This window comes from Trematomus bernacchii, unplaced genomic scaffold (assembly GCF_902827165.1).
Source record: "Trematomus bernacchii unplaced genomic scaffold, fTreBer1.1, whole genome shotgun sequence".
Lineage (NCBI taxonomy): Eukaryota > Metazoa > Chordata > Actinopteri > Perciformes > Nototheniidae > Trematomus > Trematomus bernacchii.
In genome coordinates, this window is record NW_022987648.1 from 14,348,872 (window position 1) to 14,372,082 (window position 23,211).

At 39.1% G+C, this 23,211-nt stretch overlaps 42 non-coding genes across 42 annotated transcripts; all 42 read right to left on the minus strand.

Annotated features, from left to right (window-relative positions):
- Positions 1 to 112: 112 nt before the first annotated feature.
- Positions 113 to 184, minus strand: trnaa-ugc. Its single transcript has one exon. It is a non-coding gene; the product is annotated as a tRNA-Ala (tRNA).
- Positions 185 to 689: 505 nt separating this feature from the next.
- trnaa-cgc lies at positions 690 to 761 on the minus strand. The gene has a single exon. It is a non-coding gene; the product is annotated as a tRNA-Ala (tRNA).
- A 399-nt stretch (positions 762 to 1,160) lies between these two features.
- On the minus strand, positions 1,161 to 1,232 carry trnaa-ugc. The gene has a single exon. It is a non-coding gene; the product is annotated as a tRNA-Ala (tRNA).
- Positions 1,233 to 1,583: 351 nt separating this feature from the next.
- On the minus strand, positions 1,584 to 1,655 carry trnaa-cgc. The gene has a single exon. It is a non-coding gene; the product is annotated as a tRNA-Ala (tRNA).
- A 399-nt stretch (positions 1,656 to 2,054) lies between these two features.
- Positions 2,055 to 2,126, minus strand: trnaa-ugc. The gene has a single exon. It is a non-coding gene; the product is annotated as a tRNA-Ala (tRNA).
- Positions 2,127 to 2,321: 195 nt separating this feature from the next.
- trnaa-ugc lies at positions 2,322 to 2,393 on the minus strand. The gene has a single exon. It is a non-coding gene; the product is annotated as a tRNA-Ala (tRNA).
- Positions 2,394 to 2,744: 351 nt separating this feature from the next.
- Positions 2,745 to 2,816, minus strand: trnaa-cgc. Its single transcript has one exon. It is a non-coding gene; the product is annotated as a tRNA-Ala (tRNA).
- A 400-nt stretch (positions 2,817 to 3,216) lies between these two features.
- trnaa-ugc lies at positions 3,217 to 3,288 on the minus strand. The gene has a single exon. It is a non-coding gene; the product is annotated as a tRNA-Ala (tRNA).
- A 339-nt stretch (positions 3,289 to 3,627) lies between these two features.
- On the minus strand, positions 3,628 to 3,699 carry trnaa-ugc. The gene has a single exon. It is a non-coding gene; the product is annotated as a tRNA-Ala (tRNA).
- Positions 3,700 to 4,913: 1,214 nt separating this feature from the next.
- On the minus strand, positions 4,914 to 4,985 carry trnaa-cgc. Its single transcript has one exon. It is a non-coding gene; the product is annotated as a tRNA-Ala (tRNA).
- Positions 4,986 to 5,384: 399 nt separating this feature from the next.
- trnaa-ugc lies at positions 5,385 to 5,456 on the minus strand. Its single transcript has one exon. It is a non-coding gene; the product is annotated as a tRNA-Ala (tRNA).
- An 84-nt stretch (positions 5,457 to 5,540) lies between these two features.
- Positions 5,541 to 5,612, minus strand: trnaa-cgc. Its single transcript has one exon. It is a non-coding gene; the product is annotated as a tRNA-Ala (tRNA).
- Positions 5,613 to 6,010: 398 nt separating this feature from the next.
- trnaa-ugc lies at positions 6,011 to 6,082 on the minus strand. The gene has a single exon. It is a non-coding gene; the product is annotated as a tRNA-Ala (tRNA).
- A 349-nt stretch (positions 6,083 to 6,431) lies between these two features.
- On the minus strand, positions 6,432 to 6,503 carry trnaa-cgc. Its single transcript has one exon. It is a non-coding gene; the product is annotated as a tRNA-Ala (tRNA).
- Positions 6,504 to 7,480: 977 nt separating this feature from the next.
- Positions 7,481 to 7,552, minus strand: trnaa-cgc. The gene has a single exon. It is a non-coding gene; the product is annotated as a tRNA-Ala (tRNA).
- A 399-nt stretch (positions 7,553 to 7,951) lies between these two features.
- Positions 7,952 to 8,023, minus strand: trnaa-ugc. Its single transcript has one exon. It is a non-coding gene; the product is annotated as a tRNA-Ala (tRNA).
- Positions 8,024 to 8,528: 505 nt separating this feature from the next.
- On the minus strand, positions 8,529 to 8,600 carry trnaa-cgc. The gene has a single exon. It is a non-coding gene; the product is annotated as a tRNA-Ala (tRNA).
- Positions 8,601 to 10,058: 1,458 nt separating this feature from the next.
- Positions 10,059 to 10,130, minus strand: trnaa-ugc. The gene has a single exon. It is a non-coding gene; the product is annotated as a tRNA-Ala (tRNA).
- Positions 10,131 to 10,480: 350 nt separating this feature from the next.
- trnaa-ugc lies at positions 10,481 to 10,552 on the minus strand. The gene has a single exon. It is a non-coding gene; the product is annotated as a tRNA-Ala (tRNA).
- Positions 10,553 to 10,636: 84 nt separating this feature from the next.
- Positions 10,637 to 10,708, minus strand: trnaa-cgc. The gene has a single exon. It is a non-coding gene; the product is annotated as a tRNA-Ala (tRNA).
- A 399-nt stretch (positions 10,709 to 11,107) lies between these two features.
- Positions 11,108 to 11,179, minus strand: trnaa-ugc. Its single transcript has one exon. It is a non-coding gene; the product is annotated as a tRNA-Ala (tRNA).
- A 1,134-nt stretch (positions 11,180 to 12,313) lies between these two features.
- Positions 12,314 to 12,385, minus strand: trnaa-cgc. The gene has a single exon. It is a non-coding gene; the product is annotated as a tRNA-Ala (tRNA).
- Positions 12,386 to 13,052: 667 nt separating this feature from the next.
- On the minus strand, positions 13,053 to 13,124 carry trnaa-ugc. The gene has a single exon. It is a non-coding gene; the product is annotated as a tRNA-Ala (tRNA).
- Positions 13,125 to 13,424: 300 nt separating this feature from the next.
- trnaa-cgc lies at positions 13,425 to 13,496 on the minus strand. Its single transcript has one exon. It is a non-coding gene; the product is annotated as a tRNA-Ala (tRNA).
- A 398-nt stretch (positions 13,497 to 13,894) lies between these two features.
- On the minus strand, positions 13,895 to 13,966 carry trnaa-ugc. Its single transcript has one exon. It is a non-coding gene; the product is annotated as a tRNA-Ala (tRNA).
- A 605-nt stretch (positions 13,967 to 14,571) lies between these two features.
- On the minus strand, positions 14,572 to 14,643 carry trnaa-ugc. The gene has a single exon. It is a non-coding gene; the product is annotated as a tRNA-Ala (tRNA).
- Positions 14,644 to 14,993: 350 nt separating this feature from the next.
- trnaa-ugc lies at positions 14,994 to 15,065 on the minus strand. Its single transcript has one exon. It is a non-coding gene; the product is annotated as a tRNA-Ala (tRNA).
- An 84-nt stretch (positions 15,066 to 15,149) lies between these two features.
- trnaa-cgc lies at positions 15,150 to 15,221 on the minus strand. Its single transcript has one exon. It is a non-coding gene; the product is annotated as a tRNA-Ala (tRNA).
- Positions 15,222 to 15,620: 399 nt separating this feature from the next.
- Positions 15,621 to 15,692, minus strand: trnaa-ugc. The gene has a single exon. It is a non-coding gene; the product is annotated as a tRNA-Ala (tRNA).
- Positions 15,693 to 16,043: 351 nt separating this feature from the next.
- Positions 16,044 to 16,115, minus strand: trnaa-cgc. The gene has a single exon. It is a non-coding gene; the product is annotated as a tRNA-Ala (tRNA).
- A 711-nt stretch (positions 16,116 to 16,826) lies between these two features.
- Positions 16,827 to 16,898, minus strand: trnaa-cgc. Its single transcript has one exon. It is a non-coding gene; the product is annotated as a tRNA-Ala (tRNA).
- Positions 16,899 to 17,453: 555 nt separating this feature from the next.
- On the minus strand, positions 17,454 to 17,525 carry trnaa-cgc. Its single transcript has one exon. It is a non-coding gene; the product is annotated as a tRNA-Ala (tRNA).
- Positions 17,526 to 18,191: 666 nt separating this feature from the next.
- On the minus strand, positions 18,192 to 18,263 carry trnaa-ugc. Its single transcript has one exon. It is a non-coding gene; the product is annotated as a tRNA-Ala (tRNA).
- Positions 18,264 to 18,563: 300 nt separating this feature from the next.
- On the minus strand, positions 18,564 to 18,635 carry trnaa-cgc. Its single transcript has one exon. It is a non-coding gene; the product is annotated as a tRNA-Ala (tRNA).
- Positions 18,636 to 19,033: 398 nt separating this feature from the next.
- On the minus strand, positions 19,034 to 19,105 carry trnaa-ugc. The gene has a single exon. It is a non-coding gene; the product is annotated as a tRNA-Ala (tRNA).
- Positions 19,106 to 19,710: 605 nt separating this feature from the next.
- On the minus strand, positions 19,711 to 19,782 carry trnaa-ugc. Its single transcript has one exon. It is a non-coding gene; the product is annotated as a tRNA-Ala (tRNA).
- Positions 19,783 to 20,132: 350 nt separating this feature from the next.
- Positions 20,133 to 20,204, minus strand: trnaa-ugc. The gene has a single exon. It is a non-coding gene; the product is annotated as a tRNA-Ala (tRNA).
- Positions 20,205 to 20,287: 83 nt separating this feature from the next.
- Positions 20,288 to 20,359, minus strand: trnaa-cgc. The gene has a single exon. It is a non-coding gene; the product is annotated as a tRNA-Ala (tRNA).
- A 399-nt stretch (positions 20,360 to 20,758) lies between these two features.
- trnaa-ugc lies at positions 20,759 to 20,830 on the minus strand. Its single transcript has one exon. It is a non-coding gene; the product is annotated as a tRNA-Ala (tRNA).
- A 351-nt stretch (positions 20,831 to 21,181) lies between these two features.
- trnaa-cgc lies at positions 21,182 to 21,253 on the minus strand. The gene has a single exon. It is a non-coding gene; the product is annotated as a tRNA-Ala (tRNA).
- A 711-nt stretch (positions 21,254 to 21,964) lies between these two features.
- Positions 21,965 to 22,036, minus strand: trnaa-cgc. Its single transcript has one exon. It is a non-coding gene; the product is annotated as a tRNA-Ala (tRNA).
- A 711-nt stretch (positions 22,037 to 22,747) lies between these two features.
- On the minus strand, positions 22,748 to 22,819 carry trnaa-cgc. The gene has a single exon. It is a non-coding gene; the product is annotated as a tRNA-Ala (tRNA).
- Between the last annotated feature and the right edge of the window lie 392 nt (positions 22,820 to 23,211).

Sequence of the window (23,211 nt, forward strand, 5' to 3'; positions counted from 1 at the left end):
TCAAGAGCTCTCATGATCACAGTTCAAATGAAACTTGGATAGAGGGCTCTCCTCAATGGTTTGAGTAACTCTTTAAATGTAGTACAGAATAACAATTCTGGCTCCATGTTGTTGGAGATGCTGGGGATTGATCCCAGGACCTTGTACATGCAAAGCACACGCTCTACCACTGAGCTACATCCCCTTCATGTTGTTATATCAATCGGTAGGTACTTGGTTGTACAGTCTTTAACGATCCGATTGCTTATTCAAACAAAAAAGTACTTTCAAGAGCTCTCGTGATCACAGTTCAAATGAAACTTGGATAGAGGGCTCTCCTCAATGGTTTGAGTAACTCTTTAAATGTAGTACAGAATACAATTCTGGCTCAATGTTGTTGGAGATGCTGGGGATTGATCCCAGGACCTTGTACATGCAAAGCACACACACTACCACTGAGCTACATCCCCTTTTAATTCAGTATGAAATGTTGTGTGACTGTGGATTAGTTTGTAAACTGAGACTCAGTTAATTATTCAATTAAAGAGCCATGATGGAGAAGCTGGGGATTGATCCCAAGACCTTGTACATGCAAAGCACACGCTCTACCACTGAGCTACATCCCCTTTTCATTCGGTATGAAATGTTGTGTGACTGCGGATTAGTTTGTAAACTGAGACTCAGTTAATTATTCAATTAAAGAGCCATGATGGAGAAGCTGGGGATTGATCCCATGACCTTGTACATGCGAAGCACACGCTCTACCACTGAGCTATATCCCCTTCATGGTGTCCTCATTATCTTCTGTAATTACTATTTTGGATAATGAGGTACAGATGAACAAAGGGCCTGATTTTCAAGAAACTTTAATAAAGGACATTACTTTATGGTTTGAGTATATAAGAAGTCATCTGTTTAAATGGTGTTGGAGATGCTGGGGATTTATCCCAGTACTTTGTACATGCTAAGCACACGCTCAGCAAACGCTCTACCACTGAGGTACATCCCCTTCATTGCGTCACATCAATCCTTACATATGTACTCGTTTGTTTATTATTTTACTAATTCTATTACTTGATTATATAAAAAGATAACTTTCAAGAGCTCTTATTATCACACATTTTTTTTACAGATTCCTTGAGTGTCCATTTGTCGAGACCTTAAGATGTTATTGGCAATGATGGAGATGCTGGGGATTGATCCCAGGACCTTGTACATGCAAAGCACACGCTCTACCACTGAGCTACATCCCCTTCATGTTATTATATCAATCGGTAGGTACTTGTTTGTACAGTCTTTTAACGATCCAATTGCTTAATCAAACAAAAAAGTACTTTCAAGAGCTCTCATGATCACAGTTCAAATGAAAGTTGGATAGAGGGCTCTCCTCAATGGTTTGAGAAACTCTTTAAATGTAGTACAGAATAACAATTCTGGCTCAATGTTATTGGAGATGCTGGGGATTGATCCCAGGACCTTGTACATGCAAAGCACACGCTCTACCACTGAGATACATCGCCTTTTCATTCGGTATGAAATGTTGTGTGACTGTGGATTAGTTTGTAAACTGAGACTCAGTTAATTATTCAATTAAAGAGCCATGATGGAGAAGCTGGGGATTGATCCCAAGACCTTGTACATGCGAAGCACACGCTCTACCACTGAGCTACATCCCCTTCATGGTGTCCTCATTATCTTCTGTAATTACTATTTTGGATAATGAGGTACAGATGAACAAAGGGCCTGATTTTCAAGAAACTTTAATAAAGGACATTACTTTATGGTTTGAGTATATGAGAAGTCATCTGTTTAAATGGTGTTGGAGATGCTGGGGATTGATCCCAGTACCTTGTACATGCTAAGCACACGCTCAGCAAACGCTCTACCACTGAGGTACATCCCCTTCATTGTGTCACATCAATCCTTACATATGTACTTGTTTGTTTATTATTTTACTAATTCTATTACTTGATTATATAAAAAGATATCTTTCAAGAGCTCTTATTATCACAACAAAAATTAACAGATTCCTTGAGTGTCCATTTGTCGAGACCTTAAGATGTTATTGGCAATGATGGAGATGCTGGGGATTGATCCCAGGACCTTGTACATGCAAAGCACACGCTCTACCACTGAGCTACATCCCCTTCATGTTATTATATCAATCGGTAGGTACTTGTTTGCACAGTCTTTTAACGATCCAATTGCTTAATCAAACAAAAAAGTACTTTCAAGAGCTCTCATGATCACAGTTCAAATGAAACTTGGATAGAGGGCTCTCTTCAATGGTTTGAGTAACTCTTTAAATGTAGTACAGAATAACAATTCTGGCTCGATGTTGTTGAAGATGCTGGGGATTGATCCCAGGACCTTGTACATGCAAAGCACACGCTCTACCACTGAGCTACATCCCCTTCATGTTATTATATCAATCGGTAGGTACTTGTTTGTACAGTCTTTTAACGATCCAATTGCTTAATCAAACAAAAAAGTACTTTCAAGAGCTCTCATGATCACAGTTCAAATGAAAGTTGGATAGAGGGCTCTCTTCAATGGTTTGAGTAACTCTTTAAATGTAGTACAGAATAACAATTCTGGCTCAATGTTATTGGAGATGCTGGGGATTGATCCCAGGACCTTGTACATGCAAAGCACACGCCCTACCACTGAGCTACATCCCCTTTTCATTCCGTATAAAATGTTGTGTGACTGTGGATTAGTTTGTAAACTGAGACTCAGTTAATTATTCAATTAATGAGCCATGATGGAGAAGCTGGGGATTGATCCCAAGACCTTGTACATGCGAAGCACACGCTCTACCACTGAGCTACATCCCCTTCATGGTGTCCTCATTATCTTCTGTAATTACTATTTTGGATAATGAGGTACAGATGAACAAAGGGCCTGATTTTCAAGAAACTTTAATAAAGGACATTACTTTATGGTTTGAGTATATAAGAAGTCATCTGTTTAAATGGTGTTGGAGATGCTGGGGATTGATCCCAGTACTTTGTACATGCTAAGCACAACGCTCAGCTAACGCTTTACCACTGACGTACATCCCCTTCATTGCGTCACATCAATCCTTACATATGTACTTGTTTGTTTATTATTTTACTAATTCTATTACTTGATTATATAAAAAGATATCTTTCAAGAGCTCTTATTATCACAACAAAAAATAATAGATTCCTTGAGCGTCTATTTGTCGAGACCTTAAGATCTTATTGGCAATGATGGAGATGCTGGGGATTGATCCCAGGACCTTGTACATGCAAAGCACACGCTCTACCACTGAGCTACATCCCCTTTTCATTTGGTTTGAAATGTTGTGTGACTGTGGATTAGTTTGTAAACTGAGACTCAGTTAATTATTCAATTAAAGAGCCATGATGGAGATGCTGGGGATTGATCCCAGTACCTTGTACATGCTAAGCACACGCTCAGCAAACGCTCTACCACTGAGGTACATCCCCTTCATTGTGTCACATCAATCCTTACATATGTACTTGTTTGTTTATTATTTTACTAATTCTATTACTTGATTATATAAAAAGATATCTTTCAAGAGCTCTTATTATCACAACAAGAATTTACAGATTCCTTGAGCGGCCATTTGTCGAGACCTTAAGATGTTATTGGCAATGATGGAGATGCTGGGGATTGATCCCAGGACCTTGTACATGCAAAGCACACGCTCTACCACTGAGCTACATCCCCATCATGGTGTCCTCATTATCTTCTGTAATTACTATTTTGGATAATGAGGTACAGATGAACAAAGGGCCTGATGTTCAAGAAACTTTAATAAAGGACATTACTTTATGGTTTGAGTATATAAGAAGTCATCTGTTTAAATGGTGTTGGAGATGCTGGGGATTGATCCCAGTACTTTGTACATGCTAAGCACACGCTCAGCACACGCTCTACCACTGAGATACATCCCCTTCATGGTGTCCTCATTATCTTCTGTAATTACTATTTTGGATAATGAGGTACAGATGAACAAAGGGCCTGATTTTCAAGAAACTTTAATAAAGGACATTACTTTATGGTTTGAGTATATAAGAAGTCATCTGTTTAAATGGTGTTGGAGATGCTGGGGATTGATCCCAGGACCTTGTACATGCAAAGCACACGCTCAACCACTGAGCTACATCCCCTTCATGTTATTATATCAATCGGTAGGTACTTGTTTGTACAGTCTTTAACGATCCGATTGCTTAATCAAACAACAAAGTACTTTCAAGAGCTCTCATGATCACAGTTCAAATGAAACTTGGATAGAGGGCTCTCCTCAATGGTTTGAGTAACTCTTTAAATGTAGTACAGAATAACAATTCTGGCTCCATGTTGTTGGAGATGCTGGGGATTGATCCCAGGACCTTGTACATGCAAAGCACATGCTCTACCACTGAGCTACATCCCCTTCATGTTGTTATATCAATCGGTAGGTACTTGGTTGTACAGTCTTTAACGATCCGATTGCTTATTCAAACAAAAAAGTACTTTCAAGAACTCTCGTGATCACAGTTCAAATGAAACTTGGATAGAGGGCTCTCCTCAATGGTTTGAGTAACTCTTTAAATGTAGTACAGAATACAATTCTGGCTCAATGTTGTTGGAGATGCTGGGGATTGATCCCAGGACCTTGTACATGCAAAGCACACACACTACCACTGAGCTACATCCCCTTTTAATTCAGTATGAAATGTTGTGTGACTGTGGATTAGTTTGTAAACTGAGACTCAGTTAATTATTCAATTAAAGAGCCATGATGGAGAAGCTGGGGATTGATCCCAAGACCTTGTACATGCAAAGCACACGCTCTACCACTGAGCTACATCCCCTTTTCATTCGGTATGAAATGTTGTGTGACTGCGGATTAGTTTGTAAACTGAGACTCAGTTAATTATTCAATTAAAGAGCCATGATGGAGAAGCTGGGGATTGATCCCATGACCTTGTACATGCGAAGCACACGCTCTACCACTGAGCTATATCCCCTTCATGGTGTCCTCATTATCTTCTGTAATTACTATTTTGGATAATGAGGTACAGATGAACAAAGGGCCTGATTTTCAAGAAACTTTAATAAAGGACATTACTTTATGGTTTGAGTATATAAGAAGTCATCTGTTTAAATGGTGTTGGAGATGCTGGGGATTGATCCCAGTACTTTGTACATGCTAAGCACACGCTCAGCACACGCTCTACCACTGAGCTACATCCCCTTCATTGCGTCACATCAATCTTTACATATGTACTTGTTTGTTTATTATTTTACTAATTCTATTACTTGGTTATATAAAAAGATATCTTTCAAGAGCTCTTATTATCACAACAAAAATTAACAGATTCCTTGAGCTGCGATTTGTCGAGACCTTAAGATGTTAATGGCAATGATGGAGATGCTGGGGATTGATCCCAGGACCTTGTACATGCAAAGCACACGCTCTACCACTGAGCTACATCCCCTTTTCATTCGGTATGAAATGTTGTGTGACTGTGGATTAGTTTGTAAACTGAGACTCAGTTAATTATTCAATTAAAGAGCCATGATGGAGAAGCTGGGGATTGATCCCAGGACCTTGTACATGCGAAGCACACGCTCTACCACTGAGCTACATCCCCTTCATGGTGTCCTCATTATCTTCTGTAATTACTATTTTGGATAATGAGGTACAGATGAACAAAGGGCCTGATTTTCAAGAAACTTTAATAAAGGACATTACTTTATGGTTTGAGTATATAAGAAGTCATCTGTTTAAATGGTGTTGGAGATGCTGGGGATTTATCCCAGTACTTTGTACATGCTAAGCACATGCTCAGCAAACGCTCTACCACTGAGGTACATCCCCTTCATTGCGTCACATCAATCCTTACATATGTACTTGTTTGTTTATTATTTTACTAATTCTATTACTTGATTATATAAAAAGATAACTTTCAAGAGCTCTTATTATCACACATTTTTTTACAGATTCCTTGAGTGTCCATTTGTCGAGACCTTAAGATGTTATTGGCAATGATGGAGATGCTGGGGATTGATCCCAGGACCTTGTACATGCAAAGCACACGCTCTACCACTGAGCTACATCCCCTTCATGTTATTATATCAATCGGTAGGTACTTGTTTGTACAGTCTTTAACGATCCGATTGCTTATTCAAACAAAAAAGTACTTTCAAGAGCTCTCATGATCACAGTTCAAATGAAACTTGGATAGAGGGCTCTCCTCAATGGTTTGAGTAACTCTTTAAATGTAGTACAGAATACAATTCTGGCTCAATGTTGTTGGAGATACTGGGGATTGATCCCAGGACCTTGTACATGCAAAGCACACACACTACCACTGAGCTAGATCCCCTTTTAATTCGGTATGAAATGTTGTGTGACTGCGGATTAGTTTGTAAACTGAGACTCAGTTAATTATTCAATTAAAGAGCCATGATGGAGAAGCTGGGGATTGATCCCAGGACCTTGTACATGCGAAGCACACGCTCTACCACTGAGCTACATCCCCTTCATCGTGTCCTCATTATCTTCTGTAATTACTATTTTGGATAATGAGGTACAGATGAACAAAGGGCCTGATTTTCAAGAAACTTTAATAAAGGACATTACTTTATGGTTTGAGTATATAAGAAGTCATCTGTTTAAATGGTGTTGGAGATGCTGGGGATTGATCCCAGTACTTTGTACATGCTAAGCACACGCTCAGCAAACGCTCTACCACTGAGGTACATCCCCTTCATTGCGTCACATCAATCCTTACATATGTACTTGTTTGTTTATTATTTTACTAATTCTATTACTTGATTATATAAAAAGATAACTTTCAAGAGCTCTTATTATCACACATTCTTTTTACAGATTCCTTGAGTGTCCATTTGTCGAGACCTTAAGATGTTATTGGCAATGATGGAGATGCGGGGGATTGATCCGAGAACCTTGGACATGCAAAGCACACGCTCTACCACTGAGCTACATCCCCTTCATGTTATTATATCAATCGGTAGGTACTTGTTTGTACAGTCTTTAACGATCCGATTGCTTATTTAAACAAAAAAGTACTTTCATGAGCTCTCATGATCACAGTTCAAATGAAACTTGGATAGAGGGCTCTCTTCAATGGTTTGAGTAACTCTTTAAATGTAGTACAGAATAACAATTCTGGCTCAATGTTGTTGGAGATGCTGGGGATTGATCCCACTACCTTGTACATGCAAAGCACACACTCTACCACTGAGATACATCCCCTTTTAATTCGGTATGAAATGTTGTGTGACTGTGGATTAGTTTGTTAACTGAGACTCAGTTAATTATTCAATTAAAGAGCCATGATGGAGAAGCTGGGGATTGTTCCCAAGACCTTGTACATGCAAAGCACACGCCCTACCACTGAGCTACATCCCCTTTTCATTCGGTATGAAATGTTGTGTGACTGTGGATTAGTTTGTAAACTGAGACTCAGTTAATTATTCAATTAAAGAGCCATGATGGAGAAGCTGGGGATTGATCCCAGGACCTTGTACATGCGAAGCACACGCTCTACCACTGAGCTACATCCCCTTCATGGTGTCCTCATTATCTTCTGTAATTACTATTTTGGATAATGAGGTACAGATGAACAAAGGGCCTGATTTTCAAGAAACTTTAATAAAGGACATTACTTTATGGTTTGAGTATATAAGAAGTCATCTGTTTAAATGGTGTTGGAGATGCTGGGGATTTATCCCAGTACTTTGTACATGCTAAGCACACGCTCAGCAAACGCTCTACCACTGAGGTACATCCCCTTCATTGCGTCACATCAATCCTTACATATGTACTTGTTTGTTTATTATTTTACTAATTCTATTACTTGATTATATAAAATGATAACTTTCAAGAGCTCTTATTATCACACATTGTTTTTACAGATTCCTTGAGTGTCCATTTGTCGAGACCTTAAGATGTTATTGGCAATGATGGAGATGCTGGGGATTGATCCCAGGACCTTGTACATGCAAAGCACACGCTCTACCACTGAGCTACATCCCCTTCATGTTATTATATCAATCGGTAGGTACTTGTTTGTACAGTCTTTAACGATCCAATTGCTTATTCAAACAAAAAAGTACTTTCAAGAGCTCTCATGATCACAGTTCAAATGAAACTTGGATAGAGGGCTCTCCTCAATGGTTTGAGTAACTCTTTAAATGTAGTACAGAATACAATTCTGGCTCAATGTTGTTGGAGATGCTGGGGATTGATGCCAGGACCTTGTACATGCAAAGCACACACACTACCACTGAGCTACATCCCCTTTTAATTCAGTATGAAATGTTGTGTGACTGTGGATTAGTTTGTAAACTGAGACTCAGTTAATTATTCAATTAAAGAGCCATGATGGAGAAGCTGGGGATTGATCCCAAGACCTTGTACATGCAAAGCACACGCTCTACCACTGAGCTACATCCCCTTTTCATTCGGTATGAAATGTTGTGTGACTGTGGATTAGTTTGTAAACTGAGACTCAGTTAATTATTCAATTAAAGAGCCATGATGGAGAAGCTGGGGATTGATCCCAGGACCTTGTACATGCGAAGCACACGCTCTACCACTGAGCTACATCCCCTTCATGGTGTCCTCATTATCTTCTGTAATTACTATTTTGGATAATGAGGTACAGATGAACAAAGGGCCTGATTTTCAAGAAACTTTAATAAAGGACATTACTTTATGGTTTGAGTATATAAGAAGTCATCTGTTTAAATGGTGTTGGAGATGCTGGGGATTGATCCCAGTACTTTGTACATGCTAAGCACACGCTCAGCACACGCTCTACCACTGAGCTACATCCCCTTCATGGTGTCCTCATTATCTTCTGTAATTACTATTTTGGATAATGAGGTACAGATGAACAAAGGGCCTGATTTTCAAGAAACTTTAATAAAGGACTTTACTTTATGGTTTGAGTATATAAGAAGTCATCTGTTTAAATGGTGTTGGAGATGCTGGGGATTGATCCCAGTACTTTGTACATGCTAAGCACACGCTCAGCAAACGCTCTACCACTGAGGTACATCCCCTTCATTGCGTCACATCAATCCTTACATATGTACTTGTTTGTTTATTATTTTACTAATTCTATTACTTGATTATATAAAAAGATAACTTTCAAGAGCTCTTATTATCACACATTTTTTTTACAGATTCCTTGAGTGTCCATTTGTCGAGACCTTAAGATGTTATTGGCAATGATGGAGATGCTGGGGATTGATCCAAGGACCTTGTACATGCAAAGCACACCCTCAACCACTGAGCTACATCCCCTTCATGTTATTATATCAATCGGTAGGTACTTGTTTGTACAGTCTTTAACGATCCGATTGCTTATTCAAACAAAAAAGTACTTTCAAGAGCTCTCATGATCACAGTTCAAATGAAACTTGGATAGAGGGCTCTCCTCAATGGTTTGAGTAACTCTTTAAATGTAGTACAGAATACAATTCTGGCTCAATGTTGTGGGAGATGCTGGGGATTGATCCAAGGACCTTGTACATGCAAAGCACACACACTACCACTGAGCTACATCCCCTTTTAATTCAGTATGAAATGTTGTGTGACTGTGGATTAGTTTGTAAACTGAGACTCAGTTAATTATTCAATTAAAGAGCCATGATGGAGAAGCTGGGGATTGATCCCAAGACCTTGTACATGCAAAGCACACGCTCTACCACTGAGCTACATCCCCTTTTCATTTGGTATGAAATGTTGTGTGACTGTGGATTAGTTTGTAAACTGAGACTCAGTTCATTATTCAATTAATGAGCCATGATGGAGAAGCTGGGGATTGATCCCAGTACTTTGTACATGCTAAGCACACGCTCAGCAAACGCTCTACCACTGAGCTACATCCCCTTCATTGCGTCACATCAATCTTTACATATGTACTTGTTTGTTTATTATTTTACTAATTCTATTACTTGGTTATATAAAAAGATATCTTTCAAGAGCTCTTATTATCACAACAAAAATTAACAGATTCCTTGAGCTGTGATTTGTCGAGACCTTAAGATGTTAATGGCAATGATGGAGATGCTGGGGATTGATCCCAGGACCTTGTACATGCAAAGCACACGCTCTACCACTGAGCTACATCCCCTTTTCATTCGGTATGAAATGTTGTGTGACTGTGGATTAGTTTGTAAACTGAGACTCAGTTAATTATTCAATTAAAGAGCCATGATGGAGAAGCTGGGGATTGATCCCAGGACCTTGTACATGCAAAGCACACCCTCTACCACTGAGCTACATCCCCTTCATGTTATTATATCAATCGGTAGGTACTTGTTTGTACAGTCTTTAACGATCCGATTGCTTAATCAAACAACAAAGTACTTTCAAGAGCTCTCATGATCACAGTTCAAATGAAACTTGGATAGAGGGCTCTCCTCAATGGTTTGAGTAACTCTTTAAATGTAGTACAGAATAACAATTCTGGCTCCATGTTGTTGGAGATGCTGGGGATTGATCCCAGGACCTTGTACATGCAAAGCACACGCTCTACCACTGAGCTACATCCCCTTTTCATTTGGTATGAAATGTTGTGTGAATGTGGGTTAGTTTGTAAACTGAGACTCAGTTAATTATTCAATTAAAGAGCCATGATGGAGAAGCTGGGGATTGATCCCAGGACCTTGTACATGCGAAGCACACGCTCTACCACTGAGCTACATCCCCTTCATGGTGTCCTCATTATCTTCTGTAATTACTATTTTGGATAATGAGGTACAGATGAACAAAGGAACTGATTTTCAAGAAACTTTAATAAAGGACATTACTTTATGGTTTGAGTATATGAGAAGTCATCTGTTTAAATGGTGTTGGAGATGCTGGGGATTGATCCCAGTACCTTGTACATGCTAAGCACACGCTCAGCAAACGCTCTACCACTGAGCTACATCCCCTTCATTACGTCACATCAATCTTTACATATGTACTTGTTTGTTTATTATTTTACTAATTCTATTACTTGATTATATAAAAAGATATCTTTCAAGAGCTCTTATTATCACAACAAAAATTAACAGATTCCTTGAGCGGCCATTTGTCGAGACCTTGAGATGTTATTGGCAATGATGGAGATGCTGGGGATTGATCCCAGGACCTTGTACATGCAAAGCACACGCTCTACCACTGAGCTACATCCCCTTCATGTTATTATATCAATCGGTAGGTACTTGTTTGTACAGTCTTTTAACGATCCAATTGCTTAATCAAACAAAAAAGTACTTTCAAGAGCTCTCATGATCACAGTTCAAATGAAAGTTGCATAGAGGGCTCTCCTCAATGGTTTGAGTAACTCTTTAAATGTAGTACAGAACAACAATTCTGGCTCAATGTTATTGGAGATGCTGGGGATTGATCCCAGGACCTTGTACATGCAAAGCACACGCTCTACCACTGAGATACATCCCCTTTTCATTCGGTATGAAATGTTGTGTGACTGTGGATTAGTTTGTAAACTGAGACTCAGTTAATTATTCAATTAAAGAGCCATGATGGAGAAGCTGGGGATTGATCCTAAGACCTTGTACATGCAAAGCACACGCTCTACCACTGAGCTACATCCCCTTCATGGTGTCCTCATTATCTTCTGTAATTACTATTTTGGATAATGAGGTACAGATGAACAAAGGGCCCGATTTTCAAGAAACTTTAATAAAGGACATTACTTTATGGTTTGAGTATATAAGAAGTCATCTGTTTAAATGGTGTTGGAGATGCTGGGGATTGATCCCAGTACCTTGTACATGCTAAGCACACGCTCAGCAAACGCTCTACCACTGAGGTACATCCCCTTCATTGTGTCACATCAATCCTTACATATGTACTTGTTTGTTTATTATTTTACTAATTCTATTACTTGATTATATAAAAAGATATCTTTCAAGAGCTCTTATTATCACAACAAAAATTAACTGATTCCTTGAGTGTCCATTTGTCGAGACCTTAAGATGTTATTGGCAATGATGGAGATGCTGGGGATTGATCCCAGGACCTTGTACATGCAAAGCACACGCTCTACCACTGAGATACATCCCCTTTTCATTCGGTATGAAATGTTGTGTGACTGTGGATTAGTTTGTAAACTGAGACTCAGTTAATTATTCAATTAAAGAGCCATGATGGAGAAGCTGGGGATTGATCCCAATACCTTGTACATGCAAAGCACACGCTCTACCACTGAGCTACATCCCCTTTTCATTCGGTATGAAATGTTGTGTGACTGTGGATTAGTTTGTAAACTGAGACTCAGTTAATTATTCAATTAAAGAGCCATGATGGAGAAGCTGGGGATTGATCCCAGGACCTTGTACATGCGAAGCACACGCTCTACCACTGAGCTACATCCCCTTCATGGTGTCCTCATTATCTTCTGTAATTACTATTTTGGATAATGAGGTACAGATGAACAAAGGGCCCCGATTTTCAAGAAACTTTAATAAAGGACATTACTTTATGGTTTGAGTATATAAGAAGTCATCTGTTTAAATGGTGTTGGAGATGCTGGGGATTGATCCCAGTACCTTGTACATGCTAAGCACACGCTCAGCAAACGCTCTACCACTGAGGTACATCCCCTTCATTGTGTCACCTCAATCCTTACATATGTACTTGTTTGTTTATTATTTTACTAATTCTATTACTTGATTATATAAAAAGATATCTTTCAAGAGCTCTTATTATCACAACAAAAATTAACAGATTCCTTGAGTGTCCATTTGTCGAGACCTTAAGATGTTATTGGCAATGATGGAGATGCTGGGGATTGATCCCAGGACCTTGTACATGCAAAGCACACGCTCTACACCTGAGCTACATCCCCTTCATGTTATTATATCAATCGGTAGGTACTTGTTTGCACAGTCTTTTAACGATCCAATTGCTTAATCAAACAAAAAAGTACTTTCAAGAGCTCTTATGATCACAGTTCAAATGAAACTTGGATAGAGGGCTCTCTTCAATGGTTTGAGTAACTCTTTAAATGTAGTACAGAATAACAATTCTGGCTCGATGTTGTTGGAGATGCTGGGGATTGATCCCAGGACCTTGTACATGCAAAGCACACGCTCTACCACTGAGCTACATCCCCTTTATGGTGTCCTCATTATCTTCTGTAATTACTATTTTGGATAATGAGGTACAGATGAACAAAGGGCCTGATTTTCAAGAAACTTTAATAAAGGACATTACTTTATGGTTTGAGTATATAAGAAGTCATCTGTTTAAATGGTGTTGGAGATGCTGGGGATTGATCCCAGGACCTTGTACATGCAAAGCACATGCTCTACCACTGAGATACATCCCCTTTTCATTTGGTATGAAATGTTGTGTGACTGTGGATTAGTTTGTAAACTGAGACTCAGTTAATTATTCAATTAAAGAGCCATGATGGAGAAGCTGGGGATTGATCCCAAGACCTTGTACATGCGAAGCACACGCTCTACCACTGAGCTACAACCCCTTCATGGTGTCCTCATTATCTTCTGTAATTACTATTTTGGATAATGAGGTACAGATGAACAAAGGGCCTGATTTTCAAAAACTTTAATAAAGGACATTACTTTATGGTTTGAGTATATAAAAAGTCATCTGTTTAAATGGTGTTTGAGATGCTGGGGATTGATCCCAGTACCTTGTACATGCTAAGCACACGCTCAGCAAACGCTCTACCACTGAGGTACATCCCCTTCATTGTGTCACATCAATCCTTACATATGTACTTGTTTGTTTATTATTTTACTAATTCTATTACTTGATTATATAAAAAGATAACTTTCAAGAGCTCTTATTATCACACATTTCTTTTACAGATTCCTTCAGTGTCCATTTGTCGAGACCTTAAGATCTTATTGGCAATGATGGAGATGCTGGGGATTGATCCCAGGACCTTGTACATGCAAAGCACACGCTCTACCACTGAGCTACATCCCCTTCATGTTATTATATCAATCGGTAGGTACTTGTTTGTACAGTCTTTTAACGATCCGATTGCTTAATCAAACAAAAAAGTACTTTCAAGAGCTCTCATGATCACAGTTCAAATGAAACTTGGATAGAGGGCTCTCCTCAATGGTTTGAGTAACTCTTTAAATGTAGTACAGAATACAATTCTGGCTCAATGTTGTGGGAGATGCTGGGGATTGATCCCAGGACCTTGTACATGCAAAGCACACACACTACCACTGAGCTACATCCCCTTTTCATTTGGTATGAAATGTTGTGTGACTGTGGATTAGTTTGTAAACTGAGACTCAGTTCATTATTCAATTAAACAGCCATGATGGAGAAGCTGGGGATTGATCCCAGTACTTTGTACATGCTAAGCACACGCTCAGCAAACGCTCTACCACTGAGCTACATCCCCTTCATTGCGTCACATCAATCTTTACATATGTACTTGTTTGTTTATTATTTTACTAATTCTATTACTTGGTTATATAAAAAGATATCTTTCAAGAGCTCTTATTATCACAACAAAAATTAACAGATTCCTTGAGCTGCGATTTGTCGAGACCTTAAGATGTTAATGGCAATGATGGAGATGCTGGGGATTGATCCCAGGACCTTGTACATGCAAAGCACACGCTCTACCACTGAGCTACATCCCCTTTTCATTCGGTATGAAATGTTGTGTGACTGTGGATTAGTTTGTAAACTGAGACTCAGTTAATTATTCAATTAAAGAGCCATGATGGAGAAGCTGGGGATTGATCCCAGGACCTTGTACATGCAAAGCACACCCTCTACCACTGAGCTACATCCCCTTCATGTTATTATATCAATCGGTAGGTACTTGTTTGTACAGTCTTTAACGATCCGATTGCTTAATCAAACAACAAAGTACTTTCAAGAGCTCTCATGATCACAGTTCAAATGAAACTTGGATAGAGGGCTCTCCTCAATGGTTTGAGTAACTCTTTAAATGTAGTACAGAATAACAATTCTGGCTCCATGTTGTTGGAGATGCTGGGGATTGATCCCAGGACCTTGTACATGCAAAGCACACGCTCTACCACTGAGCTACATCCCCTTTTCATTTGGTATGAAATGTTGTGTGAATGTGGGTTAGTTTGTAAACTGAGACTCAGTTAATTATTCAATTAAAGAGCCATGATGGAGAAGCTGGGGATTGATCCCAGGACCTTGTACATGCGAAGCACACCCTCTACCACTGAGCTACATCCCCTTCATGGTGTCCTCATTATCTTCTGTAATTACTATTTTGGATAATGAGGTACAGATGAACAAAGGAACTGATTTTCAAGAAACTTTAATAAAGGACATTACTTTATGGTTTGAGTATATGAGAAGTCATCTGTTTAAATGGTGTTGGAGATGCTGGGGATTGATCCCAGTACCTTGTACATGCTAAGCACACGCTCAGCAAACGCTCTACCACTGAGCTACATCCCCTTCATTGCGTCACATCAATCTTTACATATGTACTTGTTTGTTTATTATTTTACTAATTCTATTACTTGATTATATAAAAAGATATCTTTCAAGAGCTCTTATTATCACAACAAAAATTAACAGATTCCTTGAGCGGCCATTTGTCGAGACCTTGAGATGTTATTGGCAATGATGGAGATGCTGGGGATTGATCCCAGGACCTTGTACATGCAAAGCACACGCTCTACCACTGAGCTACATCCCCTTCATGTTATTATATCAATCGGTAGGTACTTGTTTGTACAGTCTTTTAACGATCCAATTGCTTAATCAAACAAAAAAGTACTTTCAAGAGCTCTCATGATCACAGTTCAAATGAAAGTTGCATAGAGGGCTCTCCTCAATGGTTTGAGTAACTCTTTAAATGTAGTACAGAACAACAATTCTGGCTCAATGTTATTGGAGATGCTGGGGATTGATCCCAGGACCTTGTACATGCAAAGCACACGCTCTACCACTGAGATACATCCCCTTTTCATTCGGTATGAAATGTTGTGTGACTGTGGATTAGTTTGTAAACTGAGACTCAGTTAATTATTCAATTAAAGAGCCATGATGGAGAAGCTGGGGATTGATCCTAAGACCTTGTACATGCGAAGCACACGCTCTACCACTGAGCTACATCCCCTTCATGGTGTCCTCATTATCTTCTGTAATTACTATTTTGGATAATGAGGTACAGATGAACAAAGGGCCCGATTTTCAAGAAACTTTAATAAAGGACATTACTTTATGGTTTGAGTATATAAGAAGTCATCTGTTTAAATGGTGTTGGAGATGCTGGGGATTGATCCCAGTACCTTGTACATGCTAAGCACACGCTCAGCAAACGCTCTACCACTGAGGTACATCCCCTTCATTGTGTCACATCAATCCTTACATATGTACTTGTTTGTTTATTATTTTACTAATTCTATTACTTGATTATATAAAAAGATATCTTTCAAGAGCTCTTATTATCACAACAAAAATTAACTGATTCCTTGAGTGTCCATTTGTCGAGACCTTAAGATGTTATTGGCAATGATGGAGATGCTGGGGATTGATCCCAGGACCTTGTACATGCAAAGCACACGCTCTACCACTGAGATACATCCCCTTTTCATTCGGTATGAAATGTTGTGTGACTGTGGATTAGTTTGTAAACTGAGACTCAGTTAATTATTCAATTAAAGAGCCATGATGGAGAAGCTGGGGATTGATCCCAATACCTTGTACATGCAAAGCACACGCCCTACCACTGAGCTACATCCCCTTTTCAGTCGGTATGAAATGTTGTGTGACTGTGGATTAGTTTGTAAACTGAGACTCAGTTAATTATTCAATAAAAGAGCCATGATGGAGAAGCTGGGGATTGATCCCAGGACCTTGTACATGCGAAGCACACGCTCTACCACTGAGCTACATCCCCTTCATGGTGTCCTCATTATCTTCTGTAATTACTATTTTGGATAATGAGGTACAGATGAACAAAGGGCCCGATTTTCAAGAAACTTTAATAAAGGACATTACTTTATGGTTTGAGTATATAAGAAGTCATCTGTTTAAATGGTGTTGGAGATGCTGGGGATTGATCCCAGTACCTTGTACATGCTAAGCACACGCTCAGCAAACGCTCTACCACTGAGGTACATCCCCTTCATTGTGTCACATCAATCCTTACATATGTACTTGTTTGTTTATTATTTTACTAATTCTATTACTTGATTATATAAAAAGATATCTTTCAAGAGCTCTTATTATCACAACAAAAATTAACTGATTCCTTGAGTGTCCATTTGTCGAGACCTTAAGATGTTATTGGCAATGATGGAGATGCTGGGGATTGATCCCAGGACCTTGTACATGCAAAGCACACGCTCTACCACTGAGATACATCCCCTTTTCATTCGGTATGAAATGTTGTGTGACTGTGGATTAGTTTGTAAACTGAGACTCAGTTAATTATTCAATTAAAGAGCCATGATGGAGAAGCTGGGGATTGATCCCAGGACCTTGTACATGCGAAGCACACGCTCTACCACTGAGCTACATCCCCTTCATGGTGTCCTCATTATCTTCTGTAATTACTATTTTGGATAATGAGGTACAGATGAACAAAGGGCCTGATTTTCAAGAAACTTTAATAAAGAACATTACTTTATGGTTTGAGTATATAAGAAGTCATCTGTTTAAATGGTGTTGGAGATGCTGGGGATTGATCCCAGTACCTTGTACATGCTAAGCACACGCTCAGCAAACGCTCTACCACTGAGGTACATCCCCTTCATTGTGTCACCTCAATCCTTACATATGTACTTGTTTGTTTATTATTTTACTAATTCTATTACTTGATTATATAAAAAGATATCTTTCAAGAGCTCTTATTATCACAACAAAAATTAACAGATTCCTTGAGTGTCCATTTGTCGAGACCTTAAGATGTTATTGGCAATGATGGAGATGCTGGGGATTGATCCCAGGACCTTGTACATGCAAAGCACACGCTCTACACCTGAGCTACATCCCCTTCATGTTATTATATCAATCGGTAGGTACTTGTTTGCACAGTCTTTTAACGATCCAATTGCTTAATCAAACAAAAAAGTACTTTCAAGAGCTCTTATGATCACAGTTCAAATGAAACTTGGATAGAGGGCTCTCTTCAATGGTTTGAGTAACTCTTTAAATGTAGTACAGAATAACAATTCTGGCTCGATGTTGTTGGAGATGCTGGGGATTGATCCCAGGACCTTGTACATGCAAAGCACACGCTCTACCACTGAGCTACATCCCCTTTATGGTGTCCTCATTATCTTCTGTAATTACTATTTTGGATAATGAGGTACAGATGAACAAAGGGCCTGATTTTCAAGAAACTTTAATAAAGGACATTACTTTATGGTTTGAGTATATAAGAAGTCATCTGTTTAAATGGTGTTGGAGATGCTGGGGATTGATCCCAGGACCTTGTACATGCAAAGCACATGCTCTACCACTGAGATACATCCCCTTTTCATTTGGTATGAAATGTTGTGTGACTGTGGATTAGTTTGTAAACTGAGACTCAGTTAATTATTCAATTAAAGAGCCATGATGGAGAAGCTGGGGATTGATCCCAAGACCTTGTACATGCGAAGCACACGCTCTACCACTGAGCTACAACCCCTTCATGGTGTCCTCATTATCTTCTGTAATTACTATTTTGGATAATGAGGTACAGATGAACAAAGGGCCTGATTTTCAAAAACTTTAATAAAGGACATTACTTTATGGTTTGAGTATATAAAAAGTCATCTGTTTAAATGGTGTTTGAGATGCTGGGGATTGATCCCAGTACCTTGTACATGCTAAGCACACGCTCAGCAAACGCTCTACCACTGAGGTACATCCCCTTCATTGTGTCACATCAATCCTTACATATGTACTTGTTTGTTTATTATTTTACTAATTCTATTACTTGATTATATAAAAAGATAACTTTCAAGAGCTCTTATTATCACACATTTCTTTTACAGATTCCTTCAGTGTCCATTTGTCGAGACCTTAAGATCTTATTGGCAATGATGGAGATGCTGGGGATTGATCCCAGGACCTTGTACATGCAAAGCACACGCTCTACCACTGAGCTACATCCCCTTCATGTTATTATATCAATCGGTAGGTACTTGTTTGTACAGTCTTTTAACGATCCGATTGCTTAATCAAACAAAAAAGTACTTTCAAGAGCTCTCATGATCACAGTTCAAATGAAACTTGGATAGAGGGCTCTCCTCAATGGTTTGAGTAACTCTTTAAATGTAGTAAAGAATACAATTCTGGCTCAATGTTGTGGGAGATGCTGGGGATTGATCCCAGGACCTTGTACATGCAAAGCACACACACTACCACTGAGCTACATCCCCTTTTCATTTGGTATGAAATGTTGTGTGACTGTGGATTAGTTTGTAAACTGAGACTCAGTTCATTATTCAATTAAACAGCCATGATGGAGAAGCTGGGGATTGATCCCAGTACTTTGTACATGCTAAGCACACGCTCAGCAAACGCTCTACCACTGAGCTACATCCCCTTCATTGCGTCACATCAATCTTTACATATGTACTTGTTTGTTTATTATTTTACTAATTCTATTACTTGGTTATATAAAAAGATATCTTTCAAGAGCTCTTATTATCACAACAAAAATTAACAGATTCCTTGAGCTGCGATTTGTCGAGACCTTAAGATGTTAATGGCAATGATGGAGATGCTGGGGATTGATCCCAGGACCTTGTACATGCAAAGCACACGCTCTACCACTGAGCTACATCCCCTTTTCATTCGGTATGAAATGTTGTGTGACTGTGGATTAGTTTGTAAACTGAGACTCAGTTAATTATTCAATTAAAGAGCCATGATGGAGAAGCTGGGGATTGATCCCAGGACCTTGTACATGCAAAGCACACCCTCTACCACTGAGCTACATCCCCTTCATGTTATTATATCAATCGGTAGGTACTTGTTTGTACAGTCTTTAACGATCCGATTGCTTAATCAAACAACAAAGTACTTTCAAGAGCTCTCATGATCACAGTTCAAATGAAACTTGGATAGAGGGCTCTCCTCAATGGTTTGAGTAACTCTTTAAATGTAGTACAGAATAACAATTCTGGCTCCATGTTGTTGGAGATGCTGGGGATTGATCCCAGGACCTTGTACATGCAAAGCACACGCTCTACCACTGAGCTACATCCCCTTTCATTTGGTATGAAATGTTGTGTGAATGTGGGTTAGTTTGTAAACTGAGACTCAGTTAATTATTCAATTAAAGAGCCATGATGGAGAAGCTGGGGATTGATCCCAGGACCTTGTACATGCGAAGCACACCCTCTACCACTGAGCTACATCCCCTTCATGGTGTCCTCATTATCTTCTGTAATTACTATTTTGGATAATGAGGTACAGATGAACAAAGGAACTGATTTTCAAGAAACTTTAATAAAGGACATTACTTTATGGTTTGAGTATATGAGAAGTCATCTGTTTAAATGGTGTTGGAGATGCTGGGGATTGATCCCAGTACCTTGTACATGCTAAGCACACGCTCAGCAAACGCTCTACCACTGAGCTACATCCCCTTCATTGCGTCACATCAATCTTTACATATGTACTTGTTTGTTTATTATTTTACTAATTCTATTACTTGATTATATAAAAAGATATCTTTCAAGAGCTCTTATTATCACAACAAAAATTAACAGATTCCTTGAGCGGCCATTTGTCGAGACCTTGAGATGTTATTGGCAATGATGGAGATGCTGGGGATTGATCCCAGGACCTTGTACATGCAAAGCACACGCTCTACCACTGAGCTACATCCCCTTCATGTTATTATATCAATCGGTAGGTACTTGTTTGTACAGTCTTTTAACGATCCAATTGCTTAATCAAACAAAAAAGTACTTTCAAGAGCTCTCATGATCACAGTTCAAATGAAAGTTGCATAGAGGACTCTCCTCAATGGTTTGAGTAACTCTTTAAATGTAGTACAGAACAACAATTCTGGCTCAATGTTATTGGAGATGCTGGGGATTGATCCCAGGACCTTGTACATGCAAAGCACACGCTCTACCACTGAGATACATCCCCTTTTCATTCGGTATGAAATGTTGTGTGACTGTGGATTAGTTTGTAAACTGAGACTCAGTTAATTATTCAATTAAAGAGCCATGATGGAGAAGCTGGGGATTGATCCTAAGACCTTGTACATGCGAAGCACACGCTCTACCACTGAGCTACATCCCCTTCATGGTGTCCTCATTATCTTCTGTAATTACTATTTTGGATAATGAGGTACAGATGAACAAAGGGCCCGATTTTCAAGAAACTTTAATAAAGGACATTACTTTATGGTTTGAGTATATAAGAAGTCATCTGTTTAAATGGTGTTGGAGATGCTGGGGATTGATCCCAGTACCTTGTACATGCTAAGCACACGCTCAGCAAACGCTCTACCACTGAGGTACATCCCCTTCATTGTGTCACATCAATCCTTACATATGTACTTGTTTGTTTATTATTTTACTAATTCTATTACTTGATTATATAAAAAGATATCTTTCAAGAGCTCTTATTATCACAACAAAAATTAACTGATTCCTTGAGTGTCCATTTGTCGAGACCTTAAGATGTTATTGGCAATGATGGAGATGCTGGGGATTGATCCCAGGACCTTGTACATGCAAAGCACACGCTCTACCACTGAGATACATCCCCTTTTCATTCGGTATGAAATGTTGTGTGACTGTGGATTAGTTTGTAAACTGAGACTCAGTTAATTATTCAATTAAAGAGCCATGATGGAGAAGCTGGGGATTGATCCCAATACCTTGTACATGCAAAGCACACGCCCTACCACTGAGCTACATCCCCTTTTCATTCGGTATGAAATGTTGTGTGACTGTGGATTAGTTTGTAAACTGAGACTCAGTTAATTATTCAATTAAAGAGCCATGATGGAGAAGCTGGGGATTGATCCCAGGACCTTGTACATGCGAAGCACACGCTCTACCACTGAGCTACATCCCCTTCATGGTGTCCTCATTATCTTCTGTAATTACTATTTTGGATAATGAGGTACAGATGAACAAAGGGCCCGATTTTCAAGAAACTTTAATAAAGGACATTACTTTATGGTTTGAGTATATAAGAAGTCATCTGTTTAAATGGTGTTGGAGATGCTGGGGATTGATCCCAGTACCTTGTACATGCTAAGCACACGCTCAGCAAACGCTCTACCACTGAGGTACATCCCCTTCATTGTGTCACATCAATCCTTACATATGTACTTGTTTGTTTATTATTTTACTAATTCTATTACTTGATTATATAAAAAGATATCTTTCAAGAGCTCTTATTATCACAACAAAAATTAACTGATTCCTTGAGTGTCCATTTGTCGAGACCTTAAGATGTTATTGGCAATGATGGAGATGCTGGGGATTGATCCCAGGACCTTGTACATGCAAAGCACACGCTCTACCACTGAGATACATCCCCTTTTCATTCGGTATGAAATGTTGTGTGACTGTGGATTAGTTTGTAAACTGAGACTCAGTTAATTATTCAATTAAAGAGCCATGATGGAGAAGCTGGGGATTGATCCCAATACCTTGTACATGCAAAGCACACGCCCTACCACTGAGCTACATCCCCTTTTCATTCGGTATGAAATGTTGTGTGACTGTGGATTAGTTTGTAAACTGAGACTCAGTTAATTATTCAATTAAAGAGCCATGATGGAGAAGCTGGGGATTGATCCCAGGACCTTGTACATGCGAAGCACACGCTCTACCACTGAGCTACATCCCCTTCATGGTGTCCTCATTATCTTCTGTAATTACTATTTTGGATAATGAGGTACAGATGAACAAAGGGCCCGATTTTCAAGAAACTTTAATAAAGGACATTACTTTATGGTTTGAGTATATAAGAAGTCATCTGTTTAAATGGTGTTGGAGATGCTGGGGATTGATCCCAGTACCTTGTACATGCTAAGCACACGCTCAGCAAACGCTCTACCACTGAGGTACATCCCCTTCATTGTGTCACATCAATCCTTACATATGTACTTGTTTGTTTATTATTTTACTAATTCTATTACTTGATTATATAAAAAGATATCTTTCAAGAGCTCTTATTATCACAACAAAAATTAACTGATTCCTTGAGTGTCCATTTGTCGAGACCTTAAGATGTTATTG